Below are 11,003 nucleotides of genomic sequence, written 5' to 3'. Positions count from 1 at the left end.
ACATCTGACAACGCAAACAAAGGAGAAGTAAGTTCCAGATTTTTTTTTAAAGATTTTTGCAAAAGGAAAGACTGCAGTAAGTTTTAGAAGCTTTTTGTTTCATTTAAACCAGCCAACACAAAAGTGATTCTTAGGTAATATTTAAGGAGATATTTCACTCAAGTTCTGAACGCTCTTGGAATGTTTTCAAAGCAGAAAATGAAGGAAAGTCCACCATTAACAGGCAGTTAGAGAAATTTTCAGATTACTTTCAGTTTCTTACTTATCTTGGCACTCCATTAAAATAATTACATTTGCTGTAGCAACAGAGAGATTGATTAGACAGAAAAACCTTATTGTTAAAATGTTTAACATTATATTTGCCACACTTAACAGCTTTTGATTCAGAGTGAAACAGTGTGTTGAGTGCATAACCTTAACAATAAAAAATGGAAAGCAATTTCTATGAAGTGGCTTCAATTTTAGTAGCTTTAGTCTAATGACTAAAAATGGGCTCTCTGGCTTGCTCTAATTTTTCTTGGGATTAGAAGACTTTTAATTATTGCTTGGAATGAAGCTTTCTAGCCTAGCATGAAGCAACACATTAAAGCTGGGCTTTTAAAAGCGCCTACGGAGTACATGTATCATTAAAATTCAGGAGCACGGGCAGCTTAACTCCCTTCGCCTCCTTTGAACATCTCAGGCTTTCCTATTAATAAACAACATCTGCGAAATTTACAGAAAAAAATATTAATTTTGACACCCTCTGCATTTTAAATGGGGCTACGACCGAATGCAAACCTCCGCTCCACTCCGCCAAGCCCTTCCTCCACACTTGCACAGAAGTAGTCTTCCTCAGGTCCTAGGAATTTTCTTATTGAAATCCGCCTTTTCCTCCAAGCAGAAACAATTCATGGAGACCTCTGAATTCTGATGGCCAAAGGGTAGTTGGTTGTGATTACAAGCCCAGCTTCATGCATTAATACAGTCTTCCCGTGCAAGACCCCCGATGACTGGGCAGACTGTGATAAGCGGCTCTACAGCTGGAGTTAAACACTGTGCAAGCCCCCTTGGAGACGGGGTAAAGCACAACTCTCTAAAGCAAACCAGCAGCCTCGTCCCCCCAGCAGCGCTCCAGCACATCGGGGACTGGGCTCTGCTAGCCCTTATGAAGCTTGCTGCTGCACTAAAAGTGGCATTTATCTTTAATTCTTTCTCCCCCTGAGTTTCCACTGGATTCCCATTACAGACAGAGTACTGGCAACTGTTCAGATTAAACACCGGAGTGAATTTGCTTGGCTCCAAGGAAGACATTTCTGTGTCGAAAGCTAAATTATGTTGCTGTTTTTCCACCTGTTAATGTGTAGATTATATAATAGAGACATTTTTTCAATTTATTTCTTTTTCTTCGTATGGTTGCACTGATGTGGAAGAGGTTGTGATCTTCACAGCTTCTTCTTTGCTCCACAGAATAATGCCAATGCTTTTGTTCGGAAGATCAAAGGTAGTATTTTAAAACGCAAAGATTTTGCTTGCTGGTGACAGCTGAAACTTTTTATTCGTGAACCTTACTGAAATTTCAGTCCAAAGCCATCTTTAAGACTCTGGCAGCACAAGAGCTGGATGCTAGAATGTGGATGGCTGTGGGGAGCGCTGCTGGAAATCCAGATGGAAGGATCCCAATTTGCGTGCGTTTTGGGATGCCTTGATTTCGGGGTAGCTAGCTTGCAACAGCTTTTGAAACACCCAGCGTCCTGGAGCAGCGCGGTCAGATTAGAAGACCCATCCCACATTTAATGAAGGGGCGAGTGCGTGCGGCGAGGACCCCAGATGGACGGTCCCTTCGAAGCCTTGCCTGCGAGCTGCTAATAGCCCACGCTGCAACCAGCGGCGCTGATTATTTCCATCGCCGGACTCGGCTCTGCTCATCGTAGCAGCATGGGCGTCACGCGCTGAGTCCAGCAACGCAGCTGGGCTTCATATTTTCAGAGTGCTCTTGAATCTACAATGGCAATTTCTCGTTCCTTTTTAATCTTTCCTTAAACAAAGTCACAGTTCTTATACAGCCACCTCCGAGACAGGGAGGGAAATATTTTCCTAACAATTACTGCAGTCAGCTTAGCTGGGCATTCGAAAGTACCAGACATTTCAAAATATACAATAACAGTAATCTTCAGAAGTACTTTATTTAAAAAGTATTATTTGGGGAAGAAGTCCTTGCTCCCTTTATTCAGCAGGAAATGCTGCACAATTATCTTTATTTTCTCTCTGTTTGGGGGATGAATTGAAAATCATTGTTTTAGATTAATTTACCTAGCAGCAATTAACATTTAATTTGCTTTAATAATACAGAAACAAGATTAAAATGTCCATTGGGGGAGGGTTATTTCTCCTTGACTAAAGTTTAGAAGTGACCAAAGAGTTGATGTTCAATGTACTAATGAAGAAATAAGGCAATGAAAACTTAGGTTTGATAATCCAAAAGTGAACATGTGGTTCAGCAACTGTTTTAACTTATTTTTCTATTATCAGAGAAATGTGTGTTATAGCCGTATAAGAGTCGCCAAACCCCACCGAGGCAAACAGCAGACTTTCCACTGAACTCAGTGGGACTTGGACTGGGCACGTCCAGAAAGAGGGACAGACATTTATACACTCAACACTTTGCATTTTCTCACACGTAACAGGATTTGCCTATTGAACAAAAGGAAAGAAGGGATTCAAATGCGATGCCCTGCGAGATTCAAATTCTAATATTACTATGATGATCCATCCTCCAGGTATACTGAGGCAAGTAACAGAGCTCAGGATCAGAGGCATCTCAGAAGAGTCCTCTGATCTCCGAGAGCAGGGATCAGCTCACGGGACAGCCGAGCTCTCTGTAGTAAAGCCTCCGTCCGATGCATTTTCAGCTGAATGAGCCCCCAGTTGAGGCCAAGAGAGACCACCTTTCACTTTCTGGTCATGCATTTAGATCACAGCCTGTAGGTAACTGAGATTTTTAGTAACTAAAGCAGAAAAAGAGCTTCTTCCATCACCTGTGTTGTTGCGTTGCCCTTCATAACCAAAGAGGCTGTAGCTGTTTGCATCATGTCTCTCATCTATGGGTAGAAAGCACAGCGCTTGAACAGCTATCTTTTCCATACTAGTAGCATACTGGTCAGTAAACACATTCGGACCATTCCAATTTCTTTCCTGAACAGTGACTGAATCATCATTTTGGACCTGCCCATCTTTGCAGCAATCTGGAGACTTTCAACTGGGCTTCGGGTTACTTCGCATCCACAGGGATCCTGTGCAGCTCCCTGCATGCAGGACTGGGACCTCTGCACACACAGCGATTGGGGACTGGACACACAAACAGCCAGGAGAATAAAGATGGAGATGGAGACAGAATCATGCCTCTTTTTTTGTATTTTGACTCTTTCTAGACTGCCTGAATAATTCAGAATCTGCTCCATAGAAAAAAAAGTGTTGCAGATTGTTCAAAATGCGTATGCAGTTGAGTAATCTGTTCATGTGTGCAATTATTTGATTTGTGAGTAGCTTTGGTAAAACTGGGCATATTTTTTCAGCATATGGCTGCACTACTAGCTTATTCGAAAAAAAAAATGTCACAGAATCCACAAAAATTACTGCCACACAGTTCTATTTTCCTGTCTTTATAATTTTGTCTTTTTTTCCCCACTAGCAACGAGAGATCCGAAAAACTACCAAAAGCTAAAGTTTGATGTAACTTCTTTTTTAGGGCAGTGATTCTAACGACAGCAACTGCATATGAAGATCCTTTTTAAACGAGGGAAGAAGACCGAACAGCTAGAAAAACAAAACTGCAAAGTGGTCATGCAAAAATCTGTCATGGACATCTGGACCACCCTTGTCCAGCTCAGGAAATGTAACACCAGTCATGCCTCCGAGGGAAGAGCATCAATTGCACCTCGTGCCTTCGGTGCCTCAGAGGTTCCCCGGCAGCTTAAAATTTCAGGCTGGGGCCTCAGTTCTGTGTCTCACCTCTGTCCTGCGTCACCTCTGCAGCTGCAGACCCACGGCACCTGCATCGATAAGCACTTCCAGCATCTTATAACTGGGGCTTCTCAGCACTGGTGCAGTCAGGCTTCTGCATACGCTTTGCACTAACAGGGACAGGATAGCATGGAAAGTCCATGTGGAAAAGGACTGTGAAAGAAGGAAAGGAAGCTGATGGGCAAATTAGCAGAGGAAAACCCTGCCATGCCTAAGAAGTGAGTGGAGGAGGGCACAATGCTGATTAAGAGGAGGCACAGGGGGTAACAACTCTCTCCTTTGTGAAACACTCCACACCTGAGCATGCCAAAGGGTTCAGGAATTGGGTCAGAAAAGCCCCAGTTCCACACTTCCTCCTGCTGAAGCAAATGCTGCTGCAGTCGGGTCCCGTTAGGAGACTGGGAACCCAGCACTTGCTTGCTCTCTTTGTCCTTCAGTGGAGGCTTGACCCCAGCATTGCTGTGCACTGATATTATTGTGGGTAGAGGAGGGGAAAGAAGTGGGTTTTGCATCTAATTCTGAAGGAGCTGTGGTCTGAGGTCAGCTACTGGGACTGCCTCTTCTGGGAGCACGTTCCAGGTTTGAGGGCAGTCACAGAAGAAGTTGTCTCCTTCTGTGAAAGCTTGACTCTGGAGGCTCACAATGCCGTTGTTCCCAGCACAAATTCAGCACACTGAGATAGTAAGGTTGAAATCTTGCTTCTGTAAATGCAGAGTAACTCTGCTTTATCCCTGAGGTTTGGGAATGTGCAGGCTTTCTAGACACGCAGTACAGAGGCCAGATTTATAATCGTCCTATTTTGGAATACCTAAACTGCCACCGATGTGATAGACTGCACTGGCTCCAAAGAATTGGTGTGACTAGAGAGAGACATGGTTTGATTTAAGATTAGATATTTTTGTACAAAACAAGGCTTTACAAAATATAAGATGAAGGGAAATGGGTCATATTTATAGTTCAAATACCAAAAAAATCTCTCCCCCAGCACTAGTGGGTCTAGACATCTCTTTTTCATGCTAACAACACAAATGCTGTAACAGCAAACCAGTTCACAATTGCAGGAACTGACACTGTCTAGAAACAAGAATAAAAATGACTTGTCTGTTTTCCTCCTCCAAGGCAAGCAAAAAGCAGAGGGGAAAAGCCTCTTGCAGTTAGTGGTGGAAAATAAAAGTAGGTTTTCAAAATGATTACAGCCATATATAAGATGGAGTCTTTCACCGCAGAAGCCACTAGGGAAACACACTGTCTGGACGACTCTTCACACACTGATCCCAAAGTGGTTGGGAACAACTGGGACATCTTGGGTCATGAGGCTCACAGCTATCCCAGGCAGCCACATCAGACAATCTTTTCTTAAGCAGATCAAACTTTGTAACAAATAGGTTTTGTCCCTCCAGCACCTTGTTCTCCTGGAATAAGGCTGTACACCTGGCCAAAAAGCAGTCCAAGCCCCCCATCACCTGTCTGAGGTTGCAGAGCCACCTAAGCAGGACAGCATCTTCTCTCAGGTCTATTTGTCTTATAATGAACTGTGCTGATTTGACCCTCATAAGATTCATTGAGCAGTTTATACAGAACATGAACAATACTGAAAAAATCATATACACGAATACAAATACGGCCAAACCCACTGGCTAACCTGGACAACACTCCTTTAAGTTTAAAGACTCTATTGTGCCAAATACCCAGATGTTAACAATCTCTTCTAGAGGCTATTGAATGCAGGAAGGACGTGTTTTTAGCAATTAGAAATCTAGTAGTACACTTACACATGGCAATATTTAGCAGAGTTTGTGTGGTTAATAGGTCAGCACTTTGGGACAGTTGGTGGTTGTTATGGGGCAGCAAGGAGAGCTTGTGCGAAGCAGCATGCTGGACAGGCGTGCCGAACAATCAGATACCCACCATGCACTCAGAGATGAAAGTGTGTTAAATAATCCAATGCACTTAAAAGACATCCTTTATTCCACCCTTTGCTTCTACTCTTAAAGAAAGCTTTGAAAACATTTTGCTACAGGTTCGAACAGGGGCAGGCAAGAGCATGCATATACACCAGAAAAGCTGCACGCAGTGGAATAATGTTTTGGGCATACAAGGGTACTACACATTCAAGGCTTGAAATAAGGTGTAAGCATGTCCTTAAGTACTTTTCTAGGTAGAACAAGAATAAAATAAGTGATTAAGTGCTTTCCTGCATGGGGCACAAGCGTGTCCTTGTTGCTATTCACAGATTCCTTTATAGATCATTCTTATTCTTAGCGGGAATATAACATCCAAGAGGCTGCTCCCAAGCAGCGAACAGGTGCCTACTAACATTGCTCCTAGGGTAGACGTGTGTCTGCTGCAACGATTTATGATGCATTTCCCACAGTAGCATGAATTTGGCTGGTGGCCTTTGTAATTTGTCTTTGCTGATATCATTATATGCCTTGAGCATATTTATCTTCCAGAACCCAAAAAGTGAATGATTGCTTCAACAAGGAGAAAACAAGACTTTTTGTAACAGGCCTGGACTAGGGACCACGGAAAGGCTTGGATTTTTAGTGTGCTCCAATCTGTTTTAACAGCTGTTTATGGTTACTCCAGTCACTGAACAAATAGAAGGTTATTTTACCTTTCTTTATTGATGGCCCAAGTTCCTTCTTATTTCCTCTGTCTGTGCAGGATGGCAGTGGCCATGCTTGGAGCCACGGAGCTGCGCAGTCGGCCAGTTCTGCACGGTTTTCTGCATGCAGTGGTGCAATTGGCACTTCTTACACTGAAATCTGACACTGAAAATTGGATTACATGTGAGGATACAAAAAAGGGGCCATATCCAACCTAAACAATCCTTCCAGTGATCTCAGTGGTGGTTTTCAACCTTTCAGGATTCATGGACCCCCATGGAGTCTACTGACAATGGACCTGCTTTTCTTGGTTATTTTTTGCAGAACCCTTAGAGTTAGTTCACAGTCACCACAGGGTCCGTGGCAAATGGACTGAGAATCAGGCCTCTAAGGTACTTATAAGATACTAGCACCTAAACCCCTACAGTCCTCAAGGGTTAACACTGATAAAATCTTGAGGAAGTTTTATTACTTGCCCAGCAAACAGACAAGACATATGATTATGTTTGCTTGCACTTTCTAAACCACATGCTGCCCTAAAGGTTCTAGTCTCAGCACGGACGACATCTGTGTAGTAGCCTCTCCTCCTGCAAGAGTCAGAGCTAGCGGTGACTTTGCAATTCCTGAAAATAAAAGCAATTTGTTTACAGATTGTTCTCCTTCTCCCTCCCTGGGTATAGGCAGAAATGGAAGAGAACGGGACCTCCAACTGATCTAGAAAAGCTTCCCTTCCCCCTCAGGAGTAAAACGAAATTTTAATGAGGAATCAGGGCTTTGGAGGTGTCAAGTGCTAGGGTATGACCATCGCAGCTCTCCTGTCACCAGAAGGGAGAATGGAAATTAATGCTGGGCTGCCAGGATTGAGAAGGAAGCAGCATAACCACAGAATCAGCACCTACTTTTTGAATACAGGCCCAGATTTTGCTTTGGAACAAGAACTTGGAGTCATATGAATTGTGTGAAGGATTGGCCTTGAAAAATCAATGGGTGCTCAGTATCTGGCAGGATCAAGTCCATGGTGAACAAGAAACTTGGCCCAGATGTGAAACAACACTTCTTCTGCTTTCCAGCCCCATGGTGTAACCACCAGACCACAAACGTCTTTCCCACTTTTTGCTGTTAAGAAGGAAGCGTCAGTTTTCAAGCTTGGAGAAATGTGGTGGACTGAGGGCAGGAAGGACCTGTCATTCATAAGAAAACGTGGGCTAGAGTTTCAAGATCTATTTTAATTTTAAATTTCCTTAATGCTGATAGAGTCTGGGAGCAGAAGAAGGTTCAGACGCCCATGGCTCTCACTGCAGCATGCAGCAAGATCATTGCTCTAGCTGCCTTTCCAAGTGTCTGTAAAAATGAACGATGCACTTCTTAATTCCCTCGCACCCTGGAAAACAGTGGCACCTCGCACAAGATAGAAAGCTGGCTTATTTTCAATTCTTCCTTCTTCCCCACCCCCAAAAAGGGACCTTGAATTAATGCGCATTGCTGATTAGCAGGGTGATACAAATCACACCAAGCTGCTCTCGTCTGGAGATGGGAAGCCGGTTCTCCATAGTGCCCTGCAGCACATGTATTCTCAGCAAGTTACGCTGAAACAAAACCAAAGTTGCTTCTGGTGCAACGTGCTAAACAAACTGTTGCAATTATCTCCAAGGATGTGGGAGAGCCCGTAAGCGTTGTCTGCTTCAAACCTTTGCTCTCAGATATTATAAAGTTAATTATAAAATGTGCCAAAGGGGAGGCAAGGAGAAACCTTGTTAACCTTTTCTTTCTGTGGTTTTCCCCCCTCACTGCATTTACATTGGCCTTGAAGAACTGGGACATTTTGCAGATGGTTTAGGGTCTATAAATTCTTATTTAAATCTTCATGAGCCAAGTATAACAGGTAGCAGTCCAGACTTCCCTGAAAAGGACAAACCCCAGCTAAGCATGTAAATAATACTCCAGTGCTTTTTAGCATATAAATACACACACTGAGCCAGGTACCCTGAAAGGTTTATTCACTTTTTCCTATTGTTATTCTTTAAAGTGCATTAGGTGTGTACTTGCATGACTCTGCTAGATTTTTTTTTAATTATACTTCTCGGTGACCAGACCAAAGAAAGAGGCTAAAGTGCTGTAACACTTCCTGGCGGCTCCACTGCCAGAACGCTCTCGGGGGGCCGACAAAGACAACCAAAACGCTGGAGATGTCCACAGCGGCCTCAAACAGCAGCGTCAAAATAGCCTGTCTCCAACCACAGAAAAGCATGAGCAAGTTACCTGCTCGGGATCAGGTTGTCATGAGAGGTCAGAGGCGATCAACGAGGACAACGGTGTGTTTTCTTTACTAATTGGGAAGAGCGTGACAATGATCCCTCGCAGCACGTCGTACAGCAGGGGAGGTCCCGTTCTGTGAATCACGAGAAACAGGGTGCTCGTGACCGCGCATCATAGCTGGGAGACAGCCTGAGTGGGACACCGATGACACGAGTCCCGTCATCCCTGGACCCCCGTGTCCCGGTGGAGAACATAATGCTTCCCTTCCGTCGTCGTGTCGTAAGGTTACTGAACAAAGCCTCTGTACGTCATATTTAAGGTGAAGCTATATCTTCTGCACATATTAACTGTTTTTATTTGAGAGTGAAAGAAATAGAACCTGCACCTTCTATTTATTTTCTTCCCTGGGATTTCTGAGAAATCCAAGAATCCTCTCCAGGTTTGTTTATTTTCTATACCTTTTTCTGTCTCCACCTGCCAACTCTGCATCATGGTAAATCTGTTGGTGAGTCAAGGAGTGTTAAATGTCTATAGCTCCCTCCAGAGTTTCTCAGCGAGATTTGTTGAAGTTCTTGTCATGGGGGACTCTCAGCTCTTCCCTACAAGGCCTCAGCAACTGGGGTTTAATTTTCAGTTCCGTCTAGTCTTGACCGAGACTTGACAAAAGAAAGAAGCTGCAGACTGGAAGTCATTCGCAGACACTGAGGAAGATGCTGGGTGCACCTTTAAACTCGGTGCAGAACAACATTTCACAGGTGACCACCTGTGGCAGATAAAATTACCTGGCTGAAAATGGAGTCTGGATGTTCAGACAGATTTTCTTTTTTTAATATTGTGCTTTCACTAATATTTTTGTAGTAATTTTGTGCCTAAAAGTACAGGCTATCCTGGAAACCAGCTAGGGCACATTAACTAGCATATACCCCATAAAATGCACCCCCTGAGACGGAAATAGTGTCAACAGTTCTACACGGTCAACATTAGTTGCTCAAAACGCACATACTCAGCACTTTTAGGTCACCCACTATTTTCAACTCTGCAGACACTATTTAGTACTATAATATACTATAAAATATACTATTAAATACACTATTATTTATTATTATAACTTCAGAAGCTTATGGCTTATGGCCATGACTTTTGGGGACCTGAGTGTCTACTTTATTCAGCCAAACAATATTTGCAGGGCTGTTGACTCACGTATCTTCCGGGCCTTCTACCTTTATGGGTGGTTGCCCATCCTTGCTAGTCTGGCAAGGGGAAGAGAAAATATTTGGCCTTCGAAGCTTGGTGATTCACTGCCCTGTATCACTGCCACGACTCTGAGTTCGAACGCTCTGTACCTGTTGTGCACAGGAATGAACGTTACACAAGGTGCCAGGCAAGTGAAGCATAGCTAATGCAAAAACACCTTGGTCTGGTTCCCAGCCACCCTGCAGCTGTGTTAGTATTTACAGCACCGCGAGTAAAGCGCTCCCGAACCAGCGCAGGAACAATTTACATTCACTTTGAATGTGCGACTCAGGCCACACGGTTCTGTCGGAATTACAGGGTATTTGCAATCATTTGTTTCCCTCCACGTGCTCTGCCCAGCAGGTAGTCTGTAATTTTTTGATAATAAAAATTATAGGCATTTTTATATAGCTGGTCCTCCGCAGGAGCTGAAGATTACCCAGCAATTTTTACATGAGCTGGGAATTTAAGCCTGATGTCCTGGCAGACTTCCAGCTTGGAAGAGTAGATGCCTGCCGAAATCCTCCTGGTGCTCCTAATTGCCCACGGTACCCGTGCCATCCGTGCGGGGCGGCGGGCTGCAAAGCAGCTGCATCGCCCCCCTCCGCCAGCCCCGCCGCAGAGCGGTGGCAGGGGGAACTCTGCCAAAGCAAACGCGCTTATAACCTGGTTACTTTGACAAAGTCCTTTGGGAGCAGCAGGGATGAAAGAGGACATATGAATGAAGCCTGTTTCTGTACATTAGTATGATAAAAGCTCGTGACAGTTCGCGTATGATTATTATAATTTTCAAACACCTGTGCAAAAACTATTCTGAAACGGCTTTGCTTTTGCTCCCCCACCCCTCAAGAAATACTCTCAAAATATTCCAAAAGAAGTCTGACAGCAGCAAAACCAAACCAG

Source organism: Dromaius novaehollandiae, chromosome 16 (assembly GCF_036370855.1).
Source record: "Dromaius novaehollandiae isolate bDroNov1 chromosome 16, bDroNov1.hap1, whole genome shotgun sequence".
NCBI lineage: Eukaryota > Metazoa > Chordata > Aves > Casuariiformes > Dromaiidae > Dromaius > Dromaius novaehollandiae.
Note: the sequence above shows the minus strand (reverse complement) of the source record.